Genomic DNA, 15,955 nt, shown 5'->3' with positions numbered 1-15,955 from the left:
AGGGGTGTTGACACTGGATGGTTCTTCAGACAGAAGGAGGTTACAGAAAGAGGGAGCTGTACAGAGTGGGCTTGGATACAGCCATAAAGAGGATGTTTCAGTTACATGGATGGTATTAGTGGCTTTACGAGGTTACAGAGTCAGGAAGGCTAGTAGTGATGGCAGGAGGTAGAGTAAGGAAACATTGTCGTGATGGGAGAAGGTCACAGCGACAGATGATATCACAGAGGATGGATGCGGTTGCAGACATGGGGAAGGTTAAATTGGCTTCAGAACACTATACACAGGGAGGGTTGCAGGGATTGGAGCAGGTTACACTGGCAGGAAACGCGAAAGGGACTGGGGGAGTTTACTCAGATAGGGAGGTCTGTTCGGATAGTATGATTTCAGGGGCCATGTGGTGATGAAGGACAGGAGGCAGGAATGTTATAGGGATTGAAGGTGATAGTGATATCATGTGCTGTAGGGGCTGGAGGAAGATACACAGATGGGGGTGGTTGGTAAAGTCTGGAGGATGTTACAGAGACACGGCGGGCTGTGGGTATTGTGCAAGTTGACAGTAATAGGGATTATTGTAATGACTAAAGGAGGAGGTTGCTGGGATTGGGAACATTATTCAGATTGGAGCAGTTGACAGAGACAGGGAGAATATTCAGCATTGGAGTAGGTTTTAAATATACAGTGGGATTGGAGACAAGGGAGGAGGTTACAGAGATAGGAACTGTTCTCAGAGTAAGAAGCATTCAGGGCACTGGCTCAGATAAGGTGGACTGAAAGGTGAGTTTCCGTGCTGTATGACTCGATGATAGGACAACAGAGAATGTATGAGAGGGACCAGGGAACAGAAGGATCTTAGGCTTCAATACCAGTTTAGTAAGGGAGGCCTGTTTTCCCCTCTGTTGTACTGATGCTCACTGAGACAGCACAGGCCTGGATTGATAACTGTGAACTCGCTATACTGTCTCGGGAAGGCTCAGGACAGCAGAGCTGGAAAATAATCCTCTTACAAGAGGGTGGGGATTGAGACTGGGAGCTTTATGACCTGTGTTTGCCCTTCAGCACTGTATCTATAACATGTCCTGTGAGCTGAAGATTCTCGGCCTTTAAATGTCCTCTTCTCTGGTCACAATTACCTCGCTACAGGATTTATTGAAGGCTCCAGATCTCCCTGCGCTCTAGCTGACCAACTGCATTCGATGAGGTGATGGACGACCAGCAGTTGGGTAGTCTATTGAGTCAGGACCTTCCTGATTACCAGCAAGAGGCAGAGAAATAGACAGAATGGGAAATTAGACTGATGCTGTGAGGGTTACACATGGAGATTGGCACTGAGTCCTACAGATATCTGGAAAATCCCAGTTTACATCCCTGGCCTGTGCTGTTGCATCTCTCTGGAGTAGAGAATTCTGTTGGCTCAGGATCTGGAGTAGCTGCAAGAGGGAGAGGTGCTGACAGAGGCAGCAATTAGACCCTCAGTGAGGGATACCACATGGAGAGATACTGAGTGATATTAACAGAATGCAGGAAGATGTCAGGATCAAACAGTTGTGTGGGGAGAAAGGTATCTGTGCTCAGGGATGAACAACGCGTGAACACGTGAAGTGATATCCTAGTGATATTAATGTTAGGGCATGTATTCAAAACGTCAACCAATGTTCAGTGGAGACAGGTTTGAATCTCACTATCAGAAATGGTGGAATTTCAAATCAATAATTTAATAATAATTAACAATCCATAAAGATGTATGAAACCATTGCTAATGTAAAAAAACCCCAAACACCTGTCCTTTCGAGAAAGACATCTACCCATCCTCACATGGTCTGCACGACATACACACAGCAAAGTGTTTTCCAAATCCAAATAGAAAACGTGATGCATCGGAGCAGCGTGGGGATGTGGCTGAAGACAAGCAGAAAGGAACAGGATGGGATAAGGTTTAACTAAAACTCTACATCAGCAAATTGGTTTGTGATAGGAAATTGTGGAAAAGAGTACAGAACTTTTATTTTCCCTATCGACAAAGTCTCTTCAATAAGGTAGCTGAATTTGTGACACAGAGATGAAAGAGATTTAGACACCAGAGAGATGTGGTTACAGGGTGAACAAAAGGGGGAAGGTTCAAAACCTCGTGGAAACTCAGGCAAAATGGACGACGCTAACAATAATGGGTAACAAAGGCATGAGATAGAAAGCCGGGGGGGGGGGGGGGTGGGGGGGGGGGGGGGGGCGGGGGCTCCTTAAAAATGAACAGGCAAACGATGGTCACAAAATATTCTTAGCAGATAATGTGAAGGAAAAGCCACAAGATATTTAATAAGTACAGTTAGAGTAAGAGGATCCCCAACTAAGCAGTGGGGCCTGTTAGAATCCAAAGGGACAATCAGTGCATGGAGCCAGAGGAAGTAGGTGAGGTCTTCAATTAATACTTTCCATCTGTATTCAAACAGGAAAAAGACATTGTAGCCGGGGATTTCAGTTGGGGTGGTGAGGTTCTCAAACATGTTAAGATCAATGAGAAGGAGGCGTTAAATGTATTCACAGGCAAAAAGGTGGTGAAATTCCCAGTAACAATCAAATATATCCCAGGCTGCTATGGGAGGGAAGGGAGCAGATTGCTAGGCCCCTGTTGGATATATTTAATCCTTTGCTGGCCACAGGTGAAGTGGCGAATGACTGGAGGATCGCTCATGTGGTTCCTTTGTTCAGGAAGGGCAGCAGGGAATGGCCAGGTAATTACAGAGCAGAAAGTCTGACAGCAGGGGGAGGGAAATTATTGGAAACAATTCTGAGGGACACGATGAATCAACATTCGAAAGGACAGGAATTTATTAGGGATTGTCTGTATGGATTTGGTAGAGGACTGTACTCTGATATTGATGACTGGATCAGTGGTGCTGGAAGAGCACAGCAGTTCAGGCAGCATCCAACGAGCAGCGAAATCGACGTTTCGGGCAAAAGCCCTTCATCAGGAATAAAGGCAGTGAGCCTGAAGCATGGAGAGATAAGCGAGAGGAGGATGGGGGTGGGGAGAGATTAGCATAGAGTACAATGGGTGAGTGGGGGAGGAGATGAAGGTGATAGGTCAAGGAGGAGAGGGTGGAGTGGATAGGTGGAAAAGAAGATAGGCAGGTCGGACAAGTCAAGGAGACAGTAAGTGAGCTGGAAGTTTGAAACTAGGATGAGGTGGGGGAAGGGGAAATGAGGAAGCTGTTGAAGTCCACATTGATGCCCTGGGGTTGAAGTATTCCGAGGCGGAAGATGAGGCGTTCTTCCTCCAGGCGTCTGGTGGTGAGGGAGTGGCGGTGAAGGAGGCCCAGGACCTCCATGTCCTCGGCAGAGTGGGAGGGAGAGTTGAAATGTTGGGCCACGGGGCGGTTTGGTTGATTGGTGCGGGTGTCTCGGAGATGTTCCCTAAAGCGCTCTGCTAGGAGGCGCCCAGTCTCCCCAATGTAGAGGAGACCACATCGGGAGCAACGGATACAATAAATGATATTGGTGGATGTGCAGGTGAAACTTTGATGGATGTGGAAGGCTCCTTTCGGGCTTTGGATAGAGGTGAGGGAGGAGGTGTGGGCACAGGTTTTACAGTTCCTGCGGTGGCAGGGGAAAGTGCCAGAATGGGAGGGTGGGTTGTAGGGGTGTGTGAACCTGACCGGGTAGTTACGGAGGGAACGGTCTTTGCGGAGGCGGAAAGGGGTGGGGAGGGAAATATATCCCTGGTGGTGGGGTCTTTTTGGAGGTGGCGGAAATGTCGGTGGATGATGTGGTTGATGAGGCCAGTGCAGATGGTGTGGTTTACATGGAGTTCATTAAGGCCTTTGACAAGGTCCCACATGGAAGGCTGGTCCTAAAGGGAAGAGCCCATGGGATCCAAGGCAAGTTGGCAAATTGTTTCCACAATTGGTGGAGGGTGTTTTCACGATTGGAAGCCTTTGCCCAGCGGGTGTACCACAGGGATCTGTGCGAGAACCATTGCTGGTTATTATGTACATTAATAACTCGCATGTGAAAGGAGAAGGTATCATTAGTCGATTTGCAGATGACATGAAAGCTGAGGGTGTTGTCCACAGTGAGGGGGATGGTCTCAGCCTGTAGTCTGGTATCGGTCAGATGATAGACTGAGCAGAGTAATGGCAGATGGAGTTTACTTCAGACCACTGTGAGATAACGCACTGTGGGAAGTCTCACAAGGGAATGATATCGATCATGATTGGTAGGTCCTCCTGGAGTACTGAGGAACACATGGAGCTTGGTGGACAAGTCCCTGAATGTCTGAAAGGTGTCAGCACAAGTAGACAAGGTAGGGAAGACACCTCAACAGGGAGCAGGAGGGGGACCCATATCCTGATGGGGAGAGCTGCTGGAGCTGCTCGAGAGGATTTAAACCATCTTGCAGGGGTGTGGGACCCCAAACAGTTGTAAGGCCAAAAGACATTTGAGGCTGGTACAGATGTTCAAGAGAGCAATATAAGTAGACAAGGCAGGCAAGAACATAGCAGACAATGAGGGAAAACTGGTGGATTAAACTGCATTTATTTCAATGCAAGTGTCCGGACTGATCAGGCAGATGAACCCAGAGCATGGATGGGAACATGGGACTGGAATATCAGAGGTATTACAGAAATGCAGCTGAGGGAGGGACAGATGATTCAGGAAGGTCAGAACAGGAGGCAAAACAGGAGGAGACCTGGTGGTTTTGATTGGGTGAAACATCCCAGCAGTACCTAGAGAGAGTATTCATGCAGAATCGCCCAGTTCAGCGATATTGGTGGAACTGAGAAATAAAAATTGGTCATTAGTTTGTTATGGTCGTATTACAGCGATAGGCAATGGGAGATGAAGGAGCAAATATGTCAGGAGATTTCAGATATCTCTTAGAATAATATGGTTATAATGGTATGGGATTTTAACCTTTCCAAACCTGGACTGGGATTGTTACTGTGTTCAGCATTTGGATGGAAGGAATTTGTTAATTGTGTTCCTGAAACTCCCAGTCATTATGTAAATGGCCCAACTGGAGAATGTGGCTAAACGTGACCTTCCCTTGGGAAACAAGGTAGGGAATGGGACTGAGGTGTTAGTGGGGGAGCGCTTTGGAAAGTCACGACATTTGTATTAATTTGAAAGTAGCGATGGAAAAGGACAGGCCTTGTCCACAAGCTCAAGTTATACAATGGAGCAAGATAGTATTAGTCATGAATTTTTGAAGGCTATTTGCAGGTAAAGGGAAGTCTGGCAAGTAGGAATATTTTAAAACCGAGATAAAATGAACATTCAGCACTAGCATATTCCTGTTAGTGTGCAGCTCAATGCTGACAGAGTTAGGAAACACTGGCTGAGTTTCGAGGCTCTGGTCAAGAAATAAGTGGGCACATGTCAGATATAACTGGCTGACTCAAGTGAATCCCTTCTGGAGCATCGGGGCTGTAGAAATACACTTAGGATGGAAATCAGGAATGCAAAAAGGGGACACGAGATCGCTTTGGCAGAGAAAGTTAAGGAGAATCCAAAGAGACTCGACAAGTGTATTAAGGGCAAAAGAAGACCTCGAGACAAACCCGGTCTCCTTAATGATCAATGAAGGCAACGATGTGTGAAACTACAAGATCCGAGACAAATATTTCACTTTGGAACTTACTGTGGATAAAGACTGGGGCGCTCAGGGAACTAAACAGTGTTTGGCCTGACTACTATTGGAATACTGTGTGCAATTCTGGTCTCAATGCCATCGGAAGGATGTTGTAGAACATGAAAGGTTTCAGAAGAAATGAACAAGGATGTTGCCAGGGTTGGAGGGTTTGCGCTACAGGGAAAAGCCTGAATAGGCTGGGGCTGTTTTCATTTGAATATGGGAGGCTGAGGAGTTACCTGATAAAGGTGTTTAAAATCATGATGGTCATCGATAGGGGCAACAGACAAGGTCTTTTCGACAGGGCTGGGGGATTCCAAACCAACAGGGCATAGCTTTACAGTGCGAGGGAAACTTTTCAGAGACCTAAAGGACAACTGGCTTCTGCACAGTCTATGCAATAAGCTGCTAGAGGAAATAGTGGAGGCTGATAGAAATACATTTAAAAGGCATGTGGATGGGTATATGAACAGGAAGGGTTTAGAGGGATAATGGCAAAAGTGACTAGATACGTCATGCAGGAGTTGGTCCGAAGTTGTTTCCGTGCTGTACATCTCTGTGACTGAATGTCTTGGAATGAGTCCACATTATCGAAGAGGAGATGCTGGAGGTTTTAAAACACAAAGGTGGTTAAATCCCCAGGCCCTGATCAAATGTATCTCAGGACATTGTGGGAAGCTGGTGAAGAAATTGTAGGACCCCTAGCCGAGATATCTGTACCATGTGTGATAGGCTGTTAGACTGGAGGGTGGCATTGTGGACAGTGAAGAAGGTTTTCTGAGATTACAAAGGGATCCTGATGAAATGTGTGAATGGCTGAAAAACTGTAGATGGAGTTCAATCTGAATAAATGTGAGGTAATGCATTTGGTGCAACAAACATGGGCAGGGCTTACACAATTAATGGTAGGACCTTCGGTAGAGTTGTAGAACAGAGGGACCCCGGGGTTCAGACACATAATTCTTTGAAGTTTGCAACATGGAGAGATAGGATGGTTAAAAAAGGTGCTTGCCTCATTTGCTTTCATTGCTCAGTCCTTTGGATATAGGAGTTGGGAAGTCACAATGAGATTATACAGGCCATTGGTGAGTCCTCTTCTGAAAGACTGTGTCCAGTTCTGGCCGCCCAGTTATAGGAAGGATATTATTAAGTTGGAGAGGGTTCAGATGAGATTTACTGGGATGTGGCTGGTTATGGAAGTTTTCAGTTATAAAGAGAGGCTGAATAGGTTGGTATTTTTTCATTGAAACCTGAATGTTGACAGATGACCTCATAGATGTTTATAAAATAACGAGGGGGATAGATAGAAGTAATGGGACTTGTCTTTTCCCGTGGACAGGGGAGTTTCAAGACTAGGAGCTACATTTTTAAGTGTAAGAGGAGAGACATTTTTAAAAAAGACATGAGGGGCACATTGTTACACAGAGAGTGGGTTGTGTGTGGAATGAACTTCCCAAGGAAGGGGTGAACTTGGCGACAATTACAATGTTTAAAAGACATTAGGATTAGTACAGGTTTGAAGGGATATGATCGAGGAACAGGCAGGTGGGACGAGATCAGTTTTAGAGTATGGTTAGCGTTAACCAAGCAGTGCGGTATGACTCTCTGACTATAATTATAATGATGTGTCATAAATTAAGAAAGGCTTCAAGAGGAAGCCAGGGAACTACAGACTGATGAGCGAGACATCAGGGTGGGTCAGTTATTGCAGGTCATTCTGAGAGGTAGGACTTACATGCATTTGGAAAGACAAGGACTGATTACGAACAGCCAGCACGGTTTTGTGCGTGGGAAAACATGTCTCACAAACTTGACTGGAGTTTGTTCAAGATGTGACCAAGAAGATAGATGAAGGCAGAGCAACAGACGCTGTTTCTGTCTTCAGCAAACCCTTGTTCAGGGTTTAGCATGATACATTGGTTAGTAAGGGTAGATCACAAGAGATCAGGGAGAGCTAGCCAAACTGGATACAAAATGGGATGACAGTGGGAGACAGAGGGTGGTGGGAGAGGGTTGTTGTTCAGACTGGGGCCTCTGACCAGCAGTGTGTTGTAAGGATTGGTGCTGGGACCACTGTTGTGCACCATTTACATAAACGATTTGAGTGAAAATTTAGGAGCCCCTGTTATTATGTTCGTGGATACCAAGATTAGTGGAAGAGTGGGCGGGGAAAATAGTTATTGAAGGGGATGTTAATCAACTGGGCCAGTGGGCCAAGGAATGAAAGATGGAGTTTAATTCAGGTGTTGAATTTAGTTCAGACAAACCGGGGAGGACTAATACAGTTAATGGTAGGGCTCTGGACAGTGTTGTCAAACAGAGAGAGACCAAGGAGTGCAGTTACATTGTTCCTTGGAAGTGGCATTAGTGGTGGATAGGGTGGGGAAAGCAGCATTTGGGACACTTGCCATCAGTGGCCAGAGTGTTGAGTACATAAGTTGGAGATATTTGTAACATTGCCGTCACTATTTCTCCTAGGCAGAGGAGGCCACGGGGTGATGTTATAAAGGTTTATGAAACCAAGTAGGGCCTAAGTAAGGTGAATAGCCAAGGGTAGGTGAGTCCAAAGCTAGAGGCATAAACGTGAGGTGACAGAGCAAAGATTTAAAGAGGGAGCTGAGGGGCAACATTTTCCACAGAGGATGGTGCATGGATGGAATGGACTGCCAGAGGAAATGGTAAAAACAAGTACAATTACAACATGGAAAGGACACTTGAGCAGGTACGCGGAGAGGTGAAGATTTGAAGGGATATGGGCCAAACACAGGCAAATCCAACTCATTCCATTTAGGAAACCTCAACACAAAAAGTCATGCCACACAGAAACAGACCCTATGTCTCCAATTGCTGGAGAAGCAGACTATTGAGACAAGACATATTGTAGAGACTGCAGCAAGTTACAGCGATATGGATAGTCGTCTGGACTGGAGGTTTCAAATGTGACAAATAATTGGTGAGAGGGGAGGGGATGACAGAGATAGTAACTGTTATGGGAGTTAAAATGATTGAAGACACTGGTCCACAAGACAAGCCATAGATACAGTGTTGGAGAGGGAATAGGGAACAGAAAGATCCCAGGCAGCATTACTACCCTCTCATTGCAGGCCTGCATTCCCCTCTGTTATCCTGGTGCTCACCAAGACAGCAAACGCTTGGATTGAAAACTGGGAACTCCCAATGCTGTCTCAGTACAACAAAACTTAAAGTACGGGTGGTGATTGACCCTGAGGTGTGTCTGTACTGTGCTCCCCCTCCAGCACTATGTCTATGTCATGACCTGTTAGCTAATGTTTGGAGCCATCTCATTGCTCTCTGCTCTGGCGACAGGATTTATTAAAGGCTCCTGACCTCCCTGACCTTTGTCTCTCTGGTTGACCAATCATCTTCCCAACCAGCAGTTGGCAAGTGTATTGAGTCAGGAACTCCATGAGTACCTGTAGAGGACACAGAAATAAGCAGAATTGGAAATTAGACTGATGCTGTGAGGACTACAGATGTAGAATGGCACTGAGCCCACAGAGAACTGGAAAATCCCAGTCTCCAATCCTGGCCTGTGCTGCCTCATCTCTCTGTAGTGGAGAATTCTGTTGGCTCAGGATCTGGAGTAGCTGCAAGAGTGAGAGACGCTGACAGAGGGATCAATTAGACCAACACAGTGACGGATCCCACATGGAAAGATACTGAGTGATATCACCAGAGTTCAGGATCAAATAATTGTGCTGGAAGAAAGGGTTTTGATTCATGTTACACTGGGATGCGCAACCTGTGAGCAGGTGAAGTGATGGCCTAGTGGTATTATTCTGAGACAATTTATACAGAAACTCAGCAAATGTTCTCTGGACACAGGTTCAAATCCCACCATTGCAAATGATTAAATGTGAATTAAATGCTTCAAAAACGATGTAATTAAAAACCTGTAAATGAGTATTAAACAATTACTGATGTTAAGAAAAATCTATCGGGTGCATTTCTGTCTTTAGTGAAGTAATCTAAGATGGGACTGGGATATCACAGTTGTTACAGAAACACATTTAGGGAGGGACAGGACAGGCAGCTCAATGTTCCAGGGGACAGATGCTGCAGGAAGGACAGAAGGGGAGCTGAAAGAGGAGGAGAGCTGCTGGTTCTGACTGGGTGAAACATCCCAGCAGGACTGAGAGAGGATATTCCTGCAGGATTGCCCAGTGAAGCTGTGTTCGTGGAATTAATCAATAACAATGGGTCTTCCCTTTCCTCTGATTGTTCTACAGACCCCGAGAGCCCCGCCCTCCTGCACCTTGACCTTCTCAAGATGGCGGCCCTGAGCTCCGCGCTCCCTCTTCCCTCAAACAAATGGCGGCCGTGACCCTGGGCCGCTTCCTTGATCAGAGACCGCCACCTCCTTACCCGGGCCTGGAGGGTCTTTTCCGAGGTTTTTTTTAACCTTTATCCGGGACTTGTGAATTCTCTCCGCTCCTTTCTCCCGGCGAGACTCCCACATACCACCTCTGATCGCCGCTCTCTGAAGCCGATCACAGCCGCTACCGGAAAAATCAGCTCCATGTCTCTCTCTCACTCTCTCTGTCCTGACCAATGTGACACTGCGCATGCTCTGCATAGAAACCAAACTGCGCGTGCGTCTGAGGTTATCAGTGAGTTTATAGAGAATATTCATAATTGCACAGACTGATGGGTAAACTGTTAGTCATTAACAAATGCTTTGTCGAGTTATAGTCATAGAGATGTCTAAAATGCATTTTGTCTGGTCCAAATCAAACATACCGGCCAGGTATGTAAATTACCAACTGTTCTGGGAGATTGGAAAGACGTTTCTTCCTCAAGTAGTGTAAATCGATTGGAAATATATACGTTATCAGATTTACATTTCAACTACAGTATTTTTAAAAATCTCACATTGATTTATGAGAGACGTTTAAAGCTCCACTATGTAGTGAGAATGATCAATCCTGCAAAATAGTTTGCTCTCTGACCAATCTTGAAGCGTTCACTCCCGAGAATGATTTGACCCCCTCCTCACTCACTCTGGTAAGAGGACCGGCCGCTACTCGGTCCTCCTGTTCCGCCCCTTCCTCCCAATTGCAGAGTTGATTCAGGCGTTACTTAGCAGGAAAGGGACAAAGTCGATGTTTTGTGACGCGGTGAAAATATCCCGAATCTTGGATGAGAGGCCTGGGTTCAATTCACAGCTTGTGCAGATGTGTGTAATAACAACTTTAGCAGGTTCATCAGGAAAACTAAGGGAAGTCAGGAACAGAGTGAAAACAAGAGAAAATGCATGCAATGTGGTGGGGCTTTCAATGCTCAGATGATTTGACTCTACCAAGCGTTTCAGGGTCCCACAACAGACTGATGCACTGCTCTTCGTGCACAGCTAGATACCACGATTGTAGGGCAAAGTGGTGGGATATAGATGTTTTTTTTCTGGAAGGCACTCGGTTTTTGTGGTAAAAACAGTTGAGAAGGAGTCGGGTTGTGTATGGAGCTACCTGTCCCCCTCCTGTTGCAGACTCTTATTATTGCCCTGACTTTACCTCGTACATGGAGAAAGTGAGGACTGCAGATGCTGGAGATCAGAGCTGAAACATGTGTCGCTGGAAAAGCGCAGCAGGTCAGGAAGCATTGTCTACCTCGTACATGTTTGGTAGAGATCAGTGACACTTTGTAAGCCCACAATACAAGATCCATCACTCTGTTGAAGACAGTAAAAATCTCTTGAAGCACAATAGTCAGAGAACAGTACAGCGCAGAACAGGCCCTTCGGTCCTTGAATTTGAACCAACCTGTGAACTATTCTCAGCTCATCCCCCGATACTATCTCAAAATCACCCATGTGCTTATCTAAAGGATTATTTAAATCTCACTAACGTGGCTGAGTTAACTACATTAGCAGGTAGTGGATTCCACGCCCTAACCAGTCTCTGAGTAAAGAACCTGCCTCTGACATCTGTCTTAAATCTATCACCCCTCAATTTGTAGATATCCCCCCTTATAAACACTAATGTCTTCTTCCTAGGAAAAAGACTTTCACTGTTTATCCTATCTAAGCCTCTGATCATCTTGTACATCTCTATCAAATCCTCTCTTCGCCTTCTTCTTGCCAATGAGAACAGGTTCAAGTCTCTCAACCTTTCCTCATAAGACCTTCCCTCCAGACCACACAACATCCTGGTAAATATCCTCTGTGCCTTTTCCCATGCTTCCACATCCTTCCAGAAATATGGGCACCAGAACTGCACACAATATTCCAAATATGGCTGCACCAGTGTTTTGGATAGTTTCAGCATGATATTGCGGCTCCAGAACTCAATCCATCTACGAATGAAATCTAACACACAACTTTCCGGCATCTATGTACATGGCCTCCAACATCCTTCTGCACATCTACACTACCAAGAATCTTTCCATTGACCCAGTACTCTGCCGTCCTGTTATTCTTCACAAAGTGCATCACCTCACATTTAGCTGCATTGAACTCCATTTGCCACATTCAGCCAAATTCTGCAGTTTATCCAAGTCCCCCTGCGAACTGTAACATTCTTCCACACTGTCCACTACTCCACTGACTTTGGTGTCATCTGCAAATTTACTAATCCATCCACCTATGCCTGCGTCTAAGACTTTTTAAAAAATGACAGACAGCAGTGATCCCAAAACAGACCCTTGTGGCACACCACTAATAACCGCACTGGATGCTGATTATTTTCCATCATCCACCACTCGCTGCCTTCTTTCAGAAAGCCAGTTTCTAATCCAAACTGCTAAATCACACTCAATTCCATGTCGCTGCATTTTCTCTAACAGCCTACCATTTGGAACCTTATCAAAGGCTTTCCTGAAGTCCATGTATACCACGTCAACTGCTCTCCCCTCATCTATATGCTTGGTCACCTTCTCAAAAAACTCAATGAGATTTGTGAGACACGATCTGCCCTTGACTAAACCATATTGACGATCTGAAATCATATTGTTGTTTGCCAGATGATTACAAATAGTGTCTCTTATAATCCTTTCCAAAACCATTCCTACAACAGAAGTAAGGGTCACTGGTATATAATTACCTGGGTCATCTCTGCTGCCCTTCTTGATCAAGGGCATAACATTTGCAATCATCCAGTCCTCTGGTCCTGAACTTGTAGGCAATGACAGCTCAATGTCATAGCCAAAGTCTTTGCTATCTTCTCCCTAGCTTCCCAGACAATCTACGGATAAATCCCATCTAGCCCAGGGGACTTGTCTACTTTCAATCATTCTAGAATTGATAACACCTGTTCGTAACTAACCTCTACCCTTTCTAGTCTAACATATTCTACCTCATTATTATCTACAATATTCTAATTTTCCTGACATATAACCAATGAGAAATGTTCGTTTAGCACCTCTCCGATTTCCACAGTGTTAACACTCAACTTCCCACTTCTGTCTTTAATTGGCCCGATTCCTACGCTAGTGTGTTCGTCTGTGGGTTACCGTGTTTGTATAGTGGTTGGTATTCTGCATTGTGGCCGCAGCAACCACGGTTCGAATCCGAGTCATGGCAGCAATTGCTCTATGTGTCCCAGTCTTTGGGCGGCACGGTGGCACAGTGGTTAGCACTGCTGCCTCACAGCGCCAGAGACCTGGGTTCAATTCCCGCCTCAGGCGACTGACTGCGTGGAGTTTGCACATTCTCCCCGTGTCTGCGTGGGTTTCCTCCAGGTGCTCCGGTTTCCTCCCACAGTCCAAAGATGTGCAGGTCAGGTGAATTGGCCATGCTAAATTGCCCGTAGTGTTAGGTAAGGGTTAGATGTAGGGGTCTGGGTGGGTTGCGCTTCGGCGGGGTGGTGTGGACTTGTTGGGCCGAAGGGCCTGTTTCCACACTGTAAGTAATCTAATCTAATCCTTTATTCCTCACATACCTATAGAAAGCTTTAGGGTTCTCCTTTATTCTATTCGCTAAAGACTGCTCGTGTCCTCTCTTTGTTCTTCTTAACTCTCTTTAAATCCTTCCTAGCTGATCTGCAAGTCTCCATCGCCTCATCTGTACCATTTGCCTCATCAAAACATAAGCCTTCTACTTCATCTTAACAAGAGATGCAATTTCTGTGGTAAACCACGGTTCCCTTACCTTATCACTTCCTCCCTGCCTTACAGGGACATACCTATCAAGGACACGCAATATCTGTTCCTTAAACCAGCTCCACATTTCCATTGTCTGCATCCACTGCATTTCGGTACCCCATCCTATGCATCCCAATTCTTGCTGAATCGCATTATAATTGCCACTGCCCCATCAATATGTCTTTACCTTGGCATGTACTCTTTTCATCGCCAAACTAAACATAACTGAATTATGATCACTCTCTCCAAAGTGCTCACCTACAACTAAATCAAACACCTAGTCCGGTTCATGACCAAGCATCAGATCCAATGTGGCCTCCCTCTTGTCGGCCCTTTGACATACTGTGTCAGGAAAGCCTCCTGTACACATTGGACAAAAACTGATCCATCCAACGTACTAGAGTTATAGCATTTCCAGTCAATGTTGGGGAAGTTAAAGTCCCCCATAATAACCACCATGTTACTTTCACTCCTACCCAGAGTAATTTTGCTAATCATCTCTTCCCCCTCCCTGGAACTCTGTGGTGGCCTATAAAAAATCCAACAAGTGTGACCTCCCCTCTCCTGTTTCTAACCTCAGCCCACACTACTTCAGTAGACAAGTCCTCATCAAATGTTCTCGCAGCCACCGTTATACTATCCGTGACTAACATGACATGCATGGGCCCATTGTGGTGCTTCAAATTCCATGAGGCAGCCATACTGTCTATGCCAGACAGACTCAGTATGGAACCTCCTCTATCCTTAAGACCTGATGCACTGCCGACGCTCCTCCATTTCCCCTTTGCATGTTCCCTTTTCAAACCACCCCACCTGCATCACTCAACAATTGGAGCTGTCAAGCTAAGAAATCTGTAGAATACCCTCCCTAACCTTCTCTATCCTCCGTTAAGATGTATTTTAAAATCATTCTCCTTAATCAATGCTTTGATCATCCATTAAGCACCATAGCAGATTTGCCATTGTGAAACATTCCATACAATGCAAGTAGTTGTTGGTATTGCTGTACATTAGGAGAAACAGGAATGATGCTTTCAAAATTCTAACAAGAAAGTCACTGATAGGCGCAGTGTGTAGGCCAAATAATAACATCACATTGGGATGGGCAATAAAAAACGAAATAACTAATGCCTGTAAAAATGGCATGTCTATTACCAAGGGTGATTTTAATCTACATGTAAATTGATCAAACCAGCTCAGTCAGGGTAGCCTTGAGGAGTTCATTAAGTGTATCCATGATAGTTTTTTTGAACAGTATGAAATGTAACCTACAAGGAACAAACTACCAAAGATCTGGGCCCTGTGCAATGAGACAGAAAGAATTAATGACCTCAGAGTTATGGATCCTCTTGGAAGAAATGATCACTGTATGGTTGAAGTTATAGTACATATGGAGAGTGTGAAGATAAAATTTAATATCTTGGTCCTGTGCTTGAACATGGGGAACTAAAATAGAATGAGGGAGAACCTGGATAAAGTAGACTGAAAACAAAGATTTTATGGTGGGACAGTTGATGAGAAGTGAAAGAGTTTCAAAGACATTTTAGGAAGTGCTCAGCAAATGCATATTCCAGTGAAAAGGAAGGACTGAAAGAAAAGGCGGTGTACAAAAGATAGGGAATTCTACACCAGTTAGTTTATTCTCTGCAGTTGGAAAGATGCTTGGGTTTATTATCAGGGAAGAAATAGCAGGGAAGCTCGATAGAAATTGTCCCATTGGGCAGACAGAGCATGGATTCATGTAGGGCAGGTCCTGCTTGACAAATCGTTTGGAATTCTATGAAGACATTTCAAGCAAGGTGTACAACGGGGACCCTGTGGATGTGGTGTACCTTGATTTCAAAAAGGCCTTCAACAAGGTGCCACGCAAGTGGCTGTTGCATTATATAAGGGTGCATGGGATACAGTATTAGTATGGATAAAAGATTGGTTGACTAACAGGAAGCAAAGAGTGGGGATAAATAAGCCTTATTCAGGCTGGCAATCAGTAACTAGTAGTGTGCCTCTAGTTGTTGGGACTGCAATTATTTAGAATTGATACAGATGATTTGGAGTTGGGGACCACATGTAGGGTTTCAAAGTTTGCATATGAGACTAAGATGAGTAGCAGAACAAAGTGTGCGGAGGACTGGGAAACTTTGCAGAGGAACATAGATACATTGAGTTAGTGGGCAATTGTTTGGCAAGTGGAATATTATGTTAATAAATGTAAAGTCATACTCTTTGGTT

Source organism: Chiloscyllium punctatum, chromosome 48 (assembly GCF_047496795.1).
Source record: "Chiloscyllium punctatum isolate Juve2018m chromosome 48, sChiPun1.3, whole genome shotgun sequence".
NCBI lineage: Eukaryota > Metazoa > Chordata > Chondrichthyes > Orectolobiformes > Hemiscylliidae > Chiloscyllium > Chiloscyllium punctatum.
The sequence above is the reverse complement of the archived record's forward strand: the minus strand, read 5'-3'. Positions refer to the sequence as shown.